Source organism: Arvicola amphibius, chromosome 7 (genome assembly GCF_903992535.2).
Source record: "Arvicola amphibius chromosome 7, mArvAmp1.2, whole genome shotgun sequence".
NCBI classification, from domain to species: Eukaryota; Metazoa; Chordata; class Mammalia; order Rodentia; family Cricetidae; genus Arvicola; species Arvicola amphibius.
In genome coordinates this window covers 121238443-121253554 of record NC_052053.1, presented here as the reverse complement: position 1 = coordinate 121253554, position 15112 = coordinate 121238443, and the positions used below count along the sequence as shown (strand labels likewise).

The 15112-nt window shown below is 41.2% G+C and overlaps 1 protein-coding gene across 6 annotated transcripts in view; it reads left to right on the top strand.

Annotated features, from left to right (window-relative positions):
• The window catches only part of Npas3 (neuronal PAS domain protein 3), an 825611-nt gene that overhangs the window by 93504 nt on the left and 716995 nt on the right, over positions 1 to 15112 (top strand). The window lies entirely within an intron of this gene.

Sequence of the window (15112 nt, the reverse complement as noted above, 5' to 3'; positions counted from 1 at the left end):
ATGCCCTTGTCTTCTGTCCCCTCAGCTTTTTTTAGTCCCTCATATTCTGGAAGAATTTACGTCATCTAGGGAATAATAGACATTTTTATGTATGTTAAGAAAATACCCGCTTGGCTAGCTGGGTAGCTTTGCTCTGCCAGACCAGAAATCTGAAGGATGACAGAGTTTCCGTGTGTAGGAGTAGCGTTTATCAGACATCTTTGAGTGAACTGGATTTCAGAGCGGAGTTTTAGATGCTGTGTAAAACAACCATGTATGAAATGGGTCAAACCACAGCTAGAGACATGGCCCATTGATAAAGAGTGCTTACTGCTCTTGCAGAAGATGTGAACTCAGTTCTCAGTACCCATGTTCAGTGGCTCAGGACTTCCTGTAAGTAGCTCCAGGGGATCCAAAGCCTCTGGCTCTGTGGGCACTTTTACTTACCCATATACGCCCCCCACAAAATACACTTAATTAAAAATAAAAATTAGTCTTTAAAATTAGTCATTCTTGTTGTGCTTCTTTCTTTTCTACTTCTTTCTTTTCTTTTTTCCTTTTTTTGGCTTTTTGAGACAGGTTTTCTCTGTATCACAATCCTGGCTGTCCTGGAACTCACTTTTTAGACCAGGCTGGTCTCAGACTCACAGAGATCCACCTGCCTCTGCCTCCCGAGTGCTGGGATTAAAGGCGTGTGCCACCTCCTCCTGGCATCTTGTGTCTTTCTTAACATTATTAAAGTTAAATCAGTTTAATTATTGAAGTGGTTTTAGTGAGAAATGTTCCCCAGAGACTCATGATTTTTACACTGGATCTTTATTGGTGGCACTATTTGGGGAGGCTTAGGAAGTATGGCCTTCTTGGAGAAAGTATGTCATGGGGCATGGTTTAGAGATCATAGAGCCTCCTCCTACTTCCAGTTTGCTCTCTGTGTTTCATGCTTAAGGTTAACATGTGGTTTCTCAGCTTCTTGTTTCTGCTGCCACTGTGCTGGACTCTGATGTGTCTGAATTGTGAACCCCAGTGAATTCTTCTATAAGTTCGTCTGATGTTTTATCACAACGAAAAGTAATATAATAGCGAAAGGCACATACACTCAGCAAGATGGTCTATAGAATGGGGTAGGTTTTGCCATCAGTGGTCCTTTACCGTACACATGTATCCTGGGAGTGGTCTGTCCATCTGTGGCTGTCGCTCTTGGTCCTTGAGTGCAGGATAATGTCAGATACATATACATCCACATCCCAGGAGTGGTCTGTCCATCTGTGGCCGTTGCTCTCCATCCTTGAGTGTAGTGTAATGTCATAGGGAAGAGCATTCGTGTTCTGAGGTGCATCCCTACCCACCCTGCTTCTGGTAGCTGTGGACTTCACTCAGTCTCTAACCTCTTGTCCCTCCTGTTCTCTCACCTATCAGATGAGGGTAGTGAGTGTGGTTATCATTAACACCCTTTCCAGTTGCCCACTTGTGTATCTAGAACACTAATAAAAACCCTTCACATTATAAATAATAGACATTTTCCCAATTTTAAAAAATATTTTCCCCAAGCATCTGACCTACTTAAGGACCTTTCAAATAAGTAGGGCTTGACAAAGAATACATAAGCGAGTTTAGCTGTGGCTGCTGTGGGAGTCCATGCCAGGATTTTAAGTGGCCTGGCATCAGCTGCTTGCCATCTCAGAACTTTCTGGGTGGATGTGAAGTTGAAGGTGAGGGTCATTTATTAATATCCGATTTCCAGAGCTAGGAGTTTGCTCTCATAAACCATTCTCGTAAAAAGTCTTACTTTTTTATTTTTGAACTATGTGTGATGAATGCCTGTGTAAGCGTATGTGCATGTGAGTGTAGGTGCCCACGGAGGCCAGAAGTCCCTGGAACTGCAGTTCCCAGTGGTATGATCTGCCCAGCATGAGTGCTGGGAACTAAACTCAGGCTTTCTGCAATAGGAGTCCCATGTTCTCCCTGCTGAGACAGCTTGCCAGCTCTTGAGGCATTTGACTAAAAAGCACCTAGTTTAAAGCATCTGGTGATTTGTTTCTTGTTCTGTTTAATAAATATGCTACTCCACACTGGTTTTAGGTCAGTCCGATTAAAAAGCAGTGTTTATAAGGTATGAACATATATACACAGCCATGAATGAAGAGCAGGAAGTCTACCTGTGGGACTCTGTGATTTGGGTGGGAGAGGATGTTGACTTCTTCCCAACATGGAGTAGCATGCATCATTTGAGTTCAAAAATTGAAAGTTTAACAACTGAAAGCCATCCTTCCGCAAGGTAGGGAGAACAGGGATAGAACGGCCATGGGTACCAGTCATATAACTCCTGAGACAATCCTAGAAGGAACCAAAGTCAGCATACTTTAGAGATAACTGCACAGCCCTCTTCATGGCCACTCTGATCCTAACGTTCACAGTATGGATTCAGCTGAAGCATGTAGGAATGGGTAAATGGATAAAGAAAATAGAGTCTATTCACCGTGGAGTTATAGTCAGCCAACAAGAGCAACATCATGTCATTTGAAGGACTGTGGTTCAAGACAGATAGCATTCTATTTAGCGAAATTTGTCAGAAAGACAAATAGCATGTTTTCTCTCGTATGTGAAACCTGGATTTTACATATACATACGTCACAGACACACATATGCACATGTGAAAATAGGATGGAGATTCGGTGGATAGGAAGACTAGCAATAGGAGGAGGAAGAACAGTGAGGATAAAGAAGAGGGGTAAATATGATCAAAGTACATGACATTCTTAAGTGAAAATGTCATAAAATTCATCACTTTGCACAACGAGTATATACTAATAAGAATATAAAAAAAGAACACTAAATGCTCATCGTATTCCTTTCCTGAATCAGTTACACTTTCTTCTTTTGGGGACATTAAAGGTGATTTTTTAAAGGTTAGTGGAAATCTCTAAAACACCTGCAGCAATATACCGAGAACAGACCATGCAGTATTGTGTGTCTGCATGTCCTAGGTGTGAGCATCTGGGTGTTGGGGCTTTGGGAATCTGTTAGCTGTAGAAGCTGCTGTTCTTCTGCCTCCAGGCAGGACAGTCCTTGGCACACCACGTCTTCATGGCACCTGTGGGCATGTTCTGACTCTATGGTTTGTGTAAGCACGGTCACTAGATGTCAGATGTGGCTAGGGAAGAAGCAGATGAACACTTCCGTTTGGGATGTGGAATCCTCTATATGGAAGGATGTGTGAGGGAATAGAGGCGCTCACAATGAGAAGGATGATCACAAGCCATAAGAACGCATCCGTCTATCCCAGTGTGTAAGGGACCTGCAGGTCATTAGATGAAAATCTTGTTGATAGAACTAGCCAAGCTGACATAGAAAACTGTCCGAGAGAAAGCTCTGCCGAAACAGTCGGTATCATCGAGACATAGTTCTCATGCCCTTTCCCATGCTATTTAGTGGCACACCTTGTAGCATGGTTCCTCTCTAACATGGGGCTTCATTCAGCCGCCGTGAGCCAGCTTGATGGTGACAGTCACATTGTCTGTGATCACGCTTTATAACATTTCAGTTTGGGAGTCTGCTATCTCGACTGCATTTTTCCAGAAAGAGAAATAGAGAGAGAGAGAGAGAGAGAGAGAGAGAGAGAGAGAGAGAGAGAGAGAGAGAGAGTAAATCATAGTTCTAATTTGGTGGCAATTCAGCTTTACCAAGTTAAGAGAAGCCTTCCATTCTCCGTAGTTATTTTGAGACAGGCTAGCAAGGAAGTGTGGATTCTTGATACAGAAAAATATAAACTTTTACATGGGGCCATTTTTTTCCTTTAAAGAAGACAGTGCTAATAAATCTTGCCGTATCAAGACCTTGAAAGAAACTGAAAATATGTACAGATCTCAAATATACCCACGAAAAGTACTTTATATTACCCCGCTGCGGCTGCTGCTTCGTAATGGAGTTTTAGTTGAATGTAATCTCCTCCACTCAAATTTATTTTTGAGAAATTGCCACCCTGAAAGCTGAAACCGTTTTTGTCATTCAAAAGAAGCGGAAGATCAATACGGAAGCTCTCCTGCTAGTTGGTACAGTCAACTTTGGTGTTAAAAGATTTATGATAAGAACATATTTCTAAATATATTATACGGCATCAGTGGAGTAAAACCACAAGATAAAACTATTTTTCATGGAGGAGGAGGTGGTCTGTTTATTATTGTAATGCTACACTAAACTATAACTCAGTGATATTTTATTCCAATTAAGTCCTCCTTAGTAGTAATCCTTTTTTATGATAAGCAAAACTGAATAATACGGGGTATGTTGCCTCCAATGAATTGTTGTATAACAAGACTTGATGGTAATTCTACCTTTTCCAAAATCTGATATCAGGCAATTTATCTTCTAAATAATACTCCTGAGTACCAACGTGGAAATGTTTTGGCTTCAGCCCAAATCAAACTTGAGGAAGCGGATTCTCCTGAGCATTTGTCTAACTCTGTAAATTTAATTGTTATAATGAATAGAATACATGTGTCAAGATGACTTGTGCTTTTAGCTGTTCCCTTCTCCTCCTCAGCAGAGAGAGCAACATGACACAGACTGTTAACTCTTAGTGGAACTTGGGAGGAGGAAGGAGACACAGAAGAGAGGACACAAGGGCAGAAGAAAGTCCCAGTTCTAGTTAATAATCTCTCAGCAGTTCAGAAGTAAAATCCTGCTAGGAGACAGCAAAATGATTGATGGGAAATTTTAAAAATCTGTAAATATTTGTCGTAAGATGCATGATTTTTGGATTAAAAAAAAATCACACTCAAGGGAATATGCTCCAATCTCCTTCATATTGTCTTTAACTATTATTTTCTTTCTTTTACCTATCTTCCTACATAGTATGTTTCTTAATTGGCTTTAATACAGTATCTTTCCATAGATGATGGAATCCAGTGTCCCGTCCAGGTCAGAGGTTAAACAGAGGTAATGTGCAAAATGATTTGGGGGGAGTGCATTTCTTTTAAAAAAAACTGAAAAAAATGGAGACCAAGATGACCATAACCTCTTGGCATTAGTTTTAATACAGAATTAATTTTAGTAACAGAATAATTAACATGAAATAACATTTATTGATAACTTCAAGTGGTTTATAAAAGGCTGTTCTCTGCTGTTTTGTTTCTCTACTTAGGTGTGCCCATGTTCTCAGTCTTCTCTACCCTTGTGCTTTGAAACCATCAACTATAATATTTTGCTCGTATTTCTGATGGTCACAATACTTGGGATACCTGAATATTTCTTCTGTTGTGTGCTTAGCACATTTATTACTGTTGAGTGTGACCAGATGCATGTTTGTAACCGCAAATCCTACTTTCAATCAGTTTGGTGAAGACTGGGTATTTTTCAGTTTGACTTACTAATTCAGAACTAATTAAGCTATAAACTTGTGCATGATGTAACACGGGATGAATTCCTGCCTTAAGAACATGTAGAGTGAACCAGTTATTAGTTGGACTACAAGGAACATTGCAATAGAGCTAGGTATGGAGGCTTCTGGTAGCTCTGAAGAGGAGTAGATCTAGCAAAGGATTCTCAAACTGCAGAAGAGCTTGCTTTTGCAGGGTAAGTAGGAGTAGAAAAGTTGGCTAGCTGCATTATCAGGTGAAATCCAAAGGATTTTAATGCGTAAAGTGCAGTAGCCAGAAGAACACAGAAGTCTATTGAACATTATTTGACACCCCCAGTTGAAGGGAGCTCTGCCGTTCCCGTTTTTCTTGTCTGTCTAGTCAACACTGGTGTGTTGGTTGCTTCTGAAGAGCTCCTAGGAGAGGAAAATTAGGTCAGAGCACAGCCAGTGCACAGAAGTCTGGGCCCATAAAGGGCTTCTACTCATCCCGCTCTTCCTGTATTAGGAAAACCATAGTCAGGTGGTCATGCCTAGCTGCAGTAGAGGCTGGATAGCTCTGTTACCATGACTACTAAACGACCCCCCCCCCTTGTGTTATTCAGTACTAAAAACAAAGTTTGGAAAGTTGCTTTTCCTTGTGTGTGTGTGTGTGTGTGTGTGTATTTATGACATTTTATTATAAATATTCTACTGCTTGAATTTTAAGGTATGAACTGAGATTTCTTTAGTGGTAGGATACTTGCTTAGCATCTGCGAGACCCTGGGTTTAGACCTGCAGTAATTAAAAGATTTGTGATCTGTGAAGTGTTTTTCCTGTCATAATCTGGTTGGGAAAATTTCCATTTCTCAATTTATTTTTGGTCTGTATCACAAAATCGGTTTAATTCTAATTTATCTGGCAAGAGCTCCAAAGCCTGAATACTAAGTACTTCCTTAGCGTGTTGGTTAGCATGTAGTCTTTACCTCGGACTTATCAACATCGTGTAGAGATGAACCTTATGCAGTCTACTTTTCAGGCTTCATTTCTGTTCTTGTCAGGAGTATTACTAAGTATAGTTCAGTTGGGCAAGAATAAGAAGGGTCCAGTGGTCATTTCTCTGAGTTGATTATTTTTTTGCAGCTAAAATAACTCGAGATCAGGTGTAGCAAGGAGACTCTAGTTACATCTTAAGGCTATGTAGAAAGTGGTTAATTGTCTAATGCCATGGTTCTCAACTTGTGGGTTGCAGCCCCTTTGGGGGTCAAATGACCCTTTCACAGGGGTCACCTTAGACAATCAGATTTGATATTACAATCACAACAGTAGTAAAATTACAGTTATGAAGTAACAGTAAAAGTAATTTTACGGTTGGGGGTCACCACGGCATGAGGATATGTATTAAAGGGTCACAGTATGAGGAAGGTTATTATCCACTCCCCAATGGAAGCCTTTGGACTAAGGAGGAAACCTGGGCTGAGTTGGGATGGATGCCCATAGCCTGAAGATATGTCTGAGCTTTTCCTGGGGTGGTTTTGGATATTAGACTTGGGCCACAAAGTCAGCAACATAGATCTACATCTCTGTACACCTTCATTGTCCTTTTTATCTCTTCAGCAGAGTTTTTAAATTGAAAGTCTAAGACATAAAGCATATCGTCACTGCCAGTTCACACTCCAGCAACAGTCAAACAATGAAACTTTACTGGAGACTTTTTTTTGTAGCATATGAATGAAACAGGTGCTCTCCTTGCTGATGCTAAACTCAGAGTAATGAGCTAGGGTCAGTTTTGAGAGTTACATGCAAGTCAACCCGGAAGAGTCAAATGGAGATAAAATGGCTTGCTAAAATGTGCGGAAGTTGGGGAGGTGGGAGGGAGTCAAAATAAGGCAAGCTTTTAGTGGCACACCGTGGTTCTGGGGAGACTTTTGGAGGTGGTAGTTTATGTTAGTCACATGTGCCTTTCATGATGAGCTTTAGACAGCTTGTTAAGGACAAACATTTATTTGGGAACCGTTTTGGATGTTCTAGTCCATGACCTCTAAGCCTGTTGCTTTTCATCAGTAACAGGATACTGCAATATTACCGAACGTAAGTCCCCCGGCAAGCTTCTTACTTCATGGCTAGAACCTAAAACCGAGTGAAGAAAAGGCCATGGTCTCACTGACCGCTTCAGCCATGCCCCAGTGACGAACACCACAAGGCCCAGGTCCTTGTGGGACATTCCAAATTAGGCCATAGCACGATACCATCACACTGACTTTTACAAAGCTTAAATGGTGGAGCGGCAAAGGTGAATCTAGAGCAGGAAGGAGGCTGTAGCGGCTGGGTGTGACAGTCCACGTAGCCTACGCAGATCATGGTGTAAAGATCTCCCTTAGAAAGATATGGAGAGCACAGCACGAAAGGGCTTTGTGACTTCTGAGAAGTAGAAAATAAGAAAAGGAAGAAATTTAGGAGCCAGTTGTGTGTCTGAAACCCTGGGAAAGGCATGGAGCTGTGATGGGGGTTATCTCAGCGTGGGTAGAAGAGTTAGCTACTCATGCAGGACCAGGAGGGGCTCGGCATTCCAAAGATCACGGGGAAGTTCTAAGTCGAGACAGATGGGTTGAGAGTTTGGGTTAAGATGAGAGCTGAAGATGGAGAGCTGGAGGCCATTAGGAAGCAAGTAAAATTTAAAGTCACGGGCTAAAATTGGCCTGAAGAAGGGTATAGCAGCTACTGAATAAAATTGCTCCTTTGCACCCCATTTTCCCATTGACGCTTTTAATAGTTTTAATCATCGATTTCAATGCCCATGGTGTGTCTCCAGTCCTATACAAAGCTAATCAGTATTGATGCAGTGAGTTCGTCGTCAGCAGTATGAAAATTAAAATTTGAATTCTGTTTCCAAATGTCAGCCCCTTCTTGCTGTACCCACTAATATCCTTTCCTATGGAGGACAAGCATTGGGAAGGAAGCAGCTGGTAAGCAAGGCTTCGTGAAATCAAAGGCTAGACTTTGAGCAAATCTTCATTTAAGCATTTGAAGCTGTTTAATGATTTACATATTTCTGATGAGCCTTGGACACATGATTGTTCTACTAAAGGAACACATTAATAGAAACATGTCCATTCCCAACCAGCTGAAAGAGATGCAATAGAGAGATTGGCCAACGGGCCCACCTAACACAAAGCTTAGGTTTCTTAGGTGCTGGGAAAATGTTGGTGGTGTGCAGAAGTGTGAAGGACACCAGTCTGCATCTGTCTGTGTGGTTTCATCCCTGGTCTTCTGCTATGTCTCGATCTTCTGAGTCTCAGTTTCCTTATCAAAAGCATGGCTTGTGTGAGACGTTTTTCTCCTTTGAAAGCTGTCCATCCGGGGATCACTGTATAGACTATGATGCGTTAATGGAAGACAAAGTCAATGCCATCTGCAGAATTTCAAATGTTTTTTTGGGATGATGTAGAATTGAACTTTTGGTAGAATTTGCTTTGGGGATAACAATTTTTGAGTAGGCTGCTATTTGGAGGTAAAGTATGGTCTTCAGGTCCTAGGAAAGAATAATCTAGAAGCCTGAACCTGCTTACTTATCAGTTGTGTGAAATAAATGTTTTAATTTACTCATTCTTAAAATTGACATTTTAATAAAAAATACATGCTTATTGTGCAGACAGTATTCAGGGCTGTCAGACATCCACAAATGTGTCGTTCACTCCTCTTGGTAACCTAATATGTTCATACAGAATCATTTCTGTTGTGGTCTGAGTTCTGGAACAGATTCCTTGCGGGATAAATATTCTAGAGACTGTTGGCTGTAACTCAGCCCAGAAAGATGAATGATAGGGGCTTCCCACTGGAGGTTGTTCTTCTCACTTTGTGTGACTAAAGTCCGGCTATGCCTCCAGGAATAGCCTTTTCAAACATGGTTCCTGCCATTGGCGCAGCCTCTTGAGCTGCCCTGGCTTTGGGAAGACTCAAACCCATCTGCTTGTCTGCTACCCTCTACTCACCCTTTGCCAGTAGTGGGATGGTGACATCAGCTATGCTTCACTTCCATTTTAATCTATTCTGCTTTTTATTTATTTATTTATTTATTTATTTATTTAATTTTTTTTGGTTTTTCGAGACAGGGTTTCTCTGTGGCTTTGGAGCCTGTCCTGGAACTAGCTCTTGTAGACCAGGCTGGCCTCGAACTCACAGAGATCTGCCTGCCTCTGCCTCCCGAGTGCTGGGATTAAAGGCGTGCGCCACCACCGCCCGGCTCTGCTTTTTTTTTTTTTTTTTTTTTAAAATATATGTGCCTGGTTTTGTCAGTCAGTTATTTCTAGGATGCAGAGCGACATTCCTCACTGAGACCCTTCTACAGCCGTGACATTCGGCAGTGCAGGGTTCTGACACTTAGTAGACAGAAATTTGCGTGAACTGATCAGCACTGTTGCTTTCGTTATCTAAGAGGCACAGAGCACACAGGTGAAGGAAGATGGCGTCTGTATACCTATGTGGGAAGAAAGGGCCTGGATACAGAATTTCAGCTTCTTTCAGGGCACTGTTCTCTTTTTTTTTTTCAAACCTGTTAAACAGCTCAAAGCTGGCTTGACCTTAGCTTCTCTGAGTAGGCTCATCTCAGTTTTACTGAATTTGTAATTTCTCCTTCCAGGTATCTGGGTCATGTGACGAGGTGGCTATAGGATTTAGGTAGCATGTTTGATACGCCTGCACAGTGATCAACAAAGATAGCAGTCGAGTTGGTTGAATAAGTGAATTATTACGATCACAATCCTTTGTTTCATTCCAGATACCATGATGCAGGCTTACCATCGTATACTGAGCACAGGATGTTGTTATTGTCATTGTAGATTCAGAGACGCAGTGTCCTCGTTCACTGTCACGTTTGGCAAAGCTTGAATTTGCATAGGTGTCTGTCTAGTTTCATATCTATGGATCCTAAACATTATGTAGACATGTCTTCTAGAAAACGGGCAAACGTGGGCAGCCTCAGAGTTCAGGAAGGAGACAAGAGCAAGGAGAGGGAGAGGACCTCATCTCATAGCTTCCCTTTGGTCTGACTCAAGGAAGTCTGCAGCACTAGGTCTTTCTTTGGATGCTTTTCAGTTACCCTGTTAGACTCTTTTGTTTGTTTATTTTGCATTCAACTTATGATCATGCAAAGCTTGTTGGCAGTTACGAGTCAGTATGAAAGGTGGAAACACTTCCTGTAGTGCGGAGGAGCTTCTGTCTGGTACCACCTGGTGGAAGGGTCTGATGGGAAACAGAATCCATTCATGGTAAATCCATCTGTACTCTTTTCCAGTAGAGTCCCCCTTCCAGTAGTGTCCCCTTTCCAGTAGAGTTCCCCTTTGCACTAGAGTCTCCCTTTCCAAAGTTGGCACTTACGAACCCTGTTCTAGAACATGCTAGGTGGAAGTTTGGACTGTCTCAGAACACGAATGGCAACAAAAAGCTGGTCTTTCATTCCTGTCTAGATTTAGACCTTTGCCCCTACCCCTGTCATCCAGAATATGTCTCTTTATGGCTTCAGCACTTTGAAGCTAAGGCCTCTCTGTGGGCTCATACCAGATGAGTCTCTTTTGCAAGTGTTTCAAAGGTCTGAAGCTGAATTCTCATAGCTAGGTCTTATCAAATGGGATCTGGCTCCTCCCTGTTCTGGCACCTGGCCTTCTGTTGCATCCCTTCTCCAGCCTCTGCTCCATCCTACCTACGTATTTCCTCAAGTGTAGCACTGGAGCTTGGCACACTACTACTAAGAACAAAACATTCTTATTTTTGGTAGAAGTTATGTTAATTAACTCAGGGTTATAGGTGATGGATTAAACCTTATCAGTGTAACTGCGAGAAACTTTAAAGCACTGCAGAAACATGAAAGTCTTAAAGATCATATTAAAAGACTCAGTTTGAATAAAAGTTTCTCAGTTTATACCTGGAGTCTGTGGCCCTCCAGTAACTTTGGCACTTAGGCAGGTAATTAGTTATTGTAAGGTGGCATTCACCATGTTTTTGATATGGGAAAGCTCAGAGCTAGGCAACTTCACAAGTATTTCTTTTAATTTTCATGTTGTTGAGTAAATACCTTCTATTATTCCAATTTTTGCATGGGACGCTGAGCCGCTCAGAGGTAACTTGCCAAACGCCACATGCTAACCAAACTCCTAACCACATTGCCTGGTGTAGCATGTTAGTGTGTTAGGGAGCCTCTTCTGAGACACTTCTTTTTTGTGTTAGAGAAGCAACGCACCTTATGTCATTACACATGCAGCTATGAATGGCGCTATCAGAACTTAATGGGTAACATTTTTTTGTTGTTGTTTAGCGTGATTGACACAGCTTCCTGGCATAGAGGAACTGGAGGGAGCAAATTCCTACTGTAGAAAGACTGTTGTTTTCCCCCAAACACTTGGAGTTAAATAGGAAACATGAACAGCATTGCTACTTAGAATAGTAACTCAATAGAACAAGGAAAAAGAAGATCATAGGTAGTTTTTAAATGAACATCTCATATAATAATCATAACTTCTGCAGGTCTGAAGAGAAAATATCCTCCAGGAGAATGGCCAAGAGTCACTGATAACATTCAAATATAAAAGGTGGTAGTAAATTCTAGATGTATTTCTAGATGTATCTTAAAACACCACTGTCTTTCGATTGTGTTGATCTGTGGTAGATTATATTGTCTGATATTCATAAATAACCGTGACCACCGCCACCCAAATGTACTACCAATCCAGATCTGAGCTGTGTGTATTATAATGGGATCTCTCAGGCATACGATAGAACAGCCTAAGTGGGAAGATTAATCTGAGATGACGTAGGCTGGGCTGCTGTAGAGGTCCACACCATCATCCTCAAATAACAAGGGAAAAACAAACAAATACAGTCCTGTATCTTAACTCCAGAGAATTGCCAGCATTTAGGAAGCACAGGCTTCCTAATCCCTTGAAACAGCTGCAGAATCTGATGCCTTCCAATCACTCCCACATACTGGTGGAACCTCATCCAGGTGAGCTCCATTTCTAACATTCCTGCAGCAAAGGAGGCAGATTTGTAGCAGGAAAGTGTCTACCCTGGTAGAACACTAGCAATACAAGGGCCCCAAAGGATATGCCCATGGTGGTTTCTTACTTCTGATTTTCTGCCTCTAATTTCAAGTTTCCTTGTTTTTGTGGTTTCTAAACCTGCCGTTTATATGGTTCCAATATTTTTAGAGGGTCGAATATCTTACTTATCACTGGAAACCAGGGGCCAGTTAGTTAAGGTTCCAGTAGAACGTGAAATGCAGCTTCCTAAGCTTGTCATGCATCAAACTGTTATGGCTGGCAATTGTTTAAAAAAAATTCATTTTGTTATGAACTAGCCTGTTTTCAACTGGGCTGTTCAGAGATGGATTGCTTTCTGGAGTTTTTGACAGGTGTAATTGTTAAGGCGTCATCTGTTCTTGTTTGCACAAAATACATTTTAGCTAACTGTAGGACTTGCCCGCTAATCTTTCTCACATCATTCCATTCTTTGCTCGCCACTAGACAAATCCCCTGTTATTTGACCAGATGGTGGAAAATCCATTCTCATGATAAGTTGCTTCTAGTTTGCATTTAGATTACCTGCAAAAATGGAACAATTTACTACTCTGCCTCTAACCATCTCTTTCCTCCCTTTTCCCTTAGTTTGACTTCTTGTAACTAATTATTTAAATTCTGCCCTGTGAGTTAAAATTAGTCATAGCTTACACGTTCCACATGTATGTAAATGCACTTAAGTCCCCCCCCCCCCAGCTGTATGATGAGTCCATCTAGACAGGAGTGACACGAAGGGAAGGGCCGCGGACTGTTTGAGGGGCAGGCGCTGTGGTTCATCCTAGTTCCGCGATTGAAAGGCGTATTTGAACTTTTTACTGGTAGCGTTTAACCTTTAAAAACAAAATCCAGGTGAAGAAAATGAACTCAAAAAAGCCTGTGGTTAATAATGATCCGTTGTAGCCAGAAAGGGGAAACACGGAGTGTTCTGTGAACGGTGCTGCAGGCTTTGTTCCCTGCAGACATTTTGTCCGTTCGTTTTTACACCTGATAGTTTCCTCGATGGTAGGGGGCGGGTAGACCCAACCTTCGTTTTAACCTCGCTGTCATTAGAGGGGTTGGTGAAGGTGATGGTCCATTTTATTCATTTTGTCTTTCTGTTTCTTTACCATATACCTTTCCAAGATGGTTTACAGAAATGCTGAGAATCAGAACTGTTCTTGGTAAATGCTCCTAAGTTCCTCATTTAGTTCAGAGAAAACAGCAAGAGAGCAGCATTAAAACAAGAAGATCCTGAGTAGAAATGTGGAGAAGTTCAGTGTGGTCTCACACCATATATGTTTTTTTTTTTTATTTGTGATTTATATCATCTGATGTCGCTGCTCCCAAACTCTTCTCAGAATGTGTTTTCGTAAACTTAATGGCTAAAATAAATTCGTCAGGGCGACCCTGTAACTGCATCTTTGAAACCAGCTTGCTCTTCACTTCAAGCTGTTTATGTATCCTGCTTTCCCGGATCAGCTTTACAATGAAATATCACATAGGTTAATGAAAACCTTTGGAATTCCGGTGATAGTTAATGAGTACATTTATGCTAGAAGTTGAGTGCAATAATCAAATGGGGCTTAAAAATCACTTTAAACAAGGGGCAAATGATTAATTATAAATAGAACTGTTGGCTGACTAAATTTAATAAGAGATTTGGGGCCAGACTGATTATAACACAGACAATATGTTAAATAATATCCGAGGAAAGCATATAAATACAGCTCCAGGATAGAACTTAACTTTTTATAAAGTGCTCTCCCCAGGTATATTGGACTTTATGAAATATTAAGTAAACTTAATGACATTAGAAACACACAGAAATTAGAAAAGGCTTGTCTGAGGTTTTAAGAAATAGGGACACACTGCATGATTAATTACTATTGAAGGGAATTGTGTAGTGTGTGTGTGTTTTGTATGTGAGCATGTGAGTATGGGTGTGGTGTGTGTGAATGCGTGTACATGTGTGTGCATTTGCGTGCATGTGTGTGGTGTGTTTTATGTATGCACATGTGTGTATGTGGTGTGTGTTTGTGTGAGTGCATTGCGTGCATGTGTGTAGTGTGTGTGTTTTTGTGTGCATGTGTGTGGTGTGTGTGTGTGTGCACATGTATCTACGTGTGTGTGTTATATTCCTGAAGACTAGATATTCTGTTACTTTCTGTTCGAGTTATTAGAGCAAACCGCTTGGAACTCTTACTGATATTTCGTATTGATTAAATTCCATGACTTCCCACTAAAATAAAACAAGATAGGTTTCTTATTACCTTTCCTCCTGAATGAAGAGATTTTCAATAGAAGGAAATGGTCAGAAAATGCCTTTCAGCATTTTTATGTTTGTATAAGGCAGGGAGTCTCCAATGAATTTATATGCTTAAGTGATACAAAGAAAAACTGTGTAAGCCCCCTCCCTCCCCTTTGCCTTAACTGCCAAGAAGCCTGGAGCCGCTGTAATCAGCTCATCTCAGGTGCCTGTTAAGGTCTAACCCTCGCTCCCGATAGTCCTACTTGTGTTTTCATCCCTAATTGGGTTCAGTCCCGTAAGCCGTATTACATCCCTTTAGAAGCCAGTAGTGTACACACGCCGTATAAATTGAATAAAGCTGAAAAACATATTAACCCAACTATGGTTTTATAGCTAATTTACAGTTGCCTCCTCTCGTAATGCATGATTGGATTAATGACAATTGTGTAACGAAAACACTAATGACATTTGCTGGTTTTTTATTTTTTTTAAACATTTCCTTT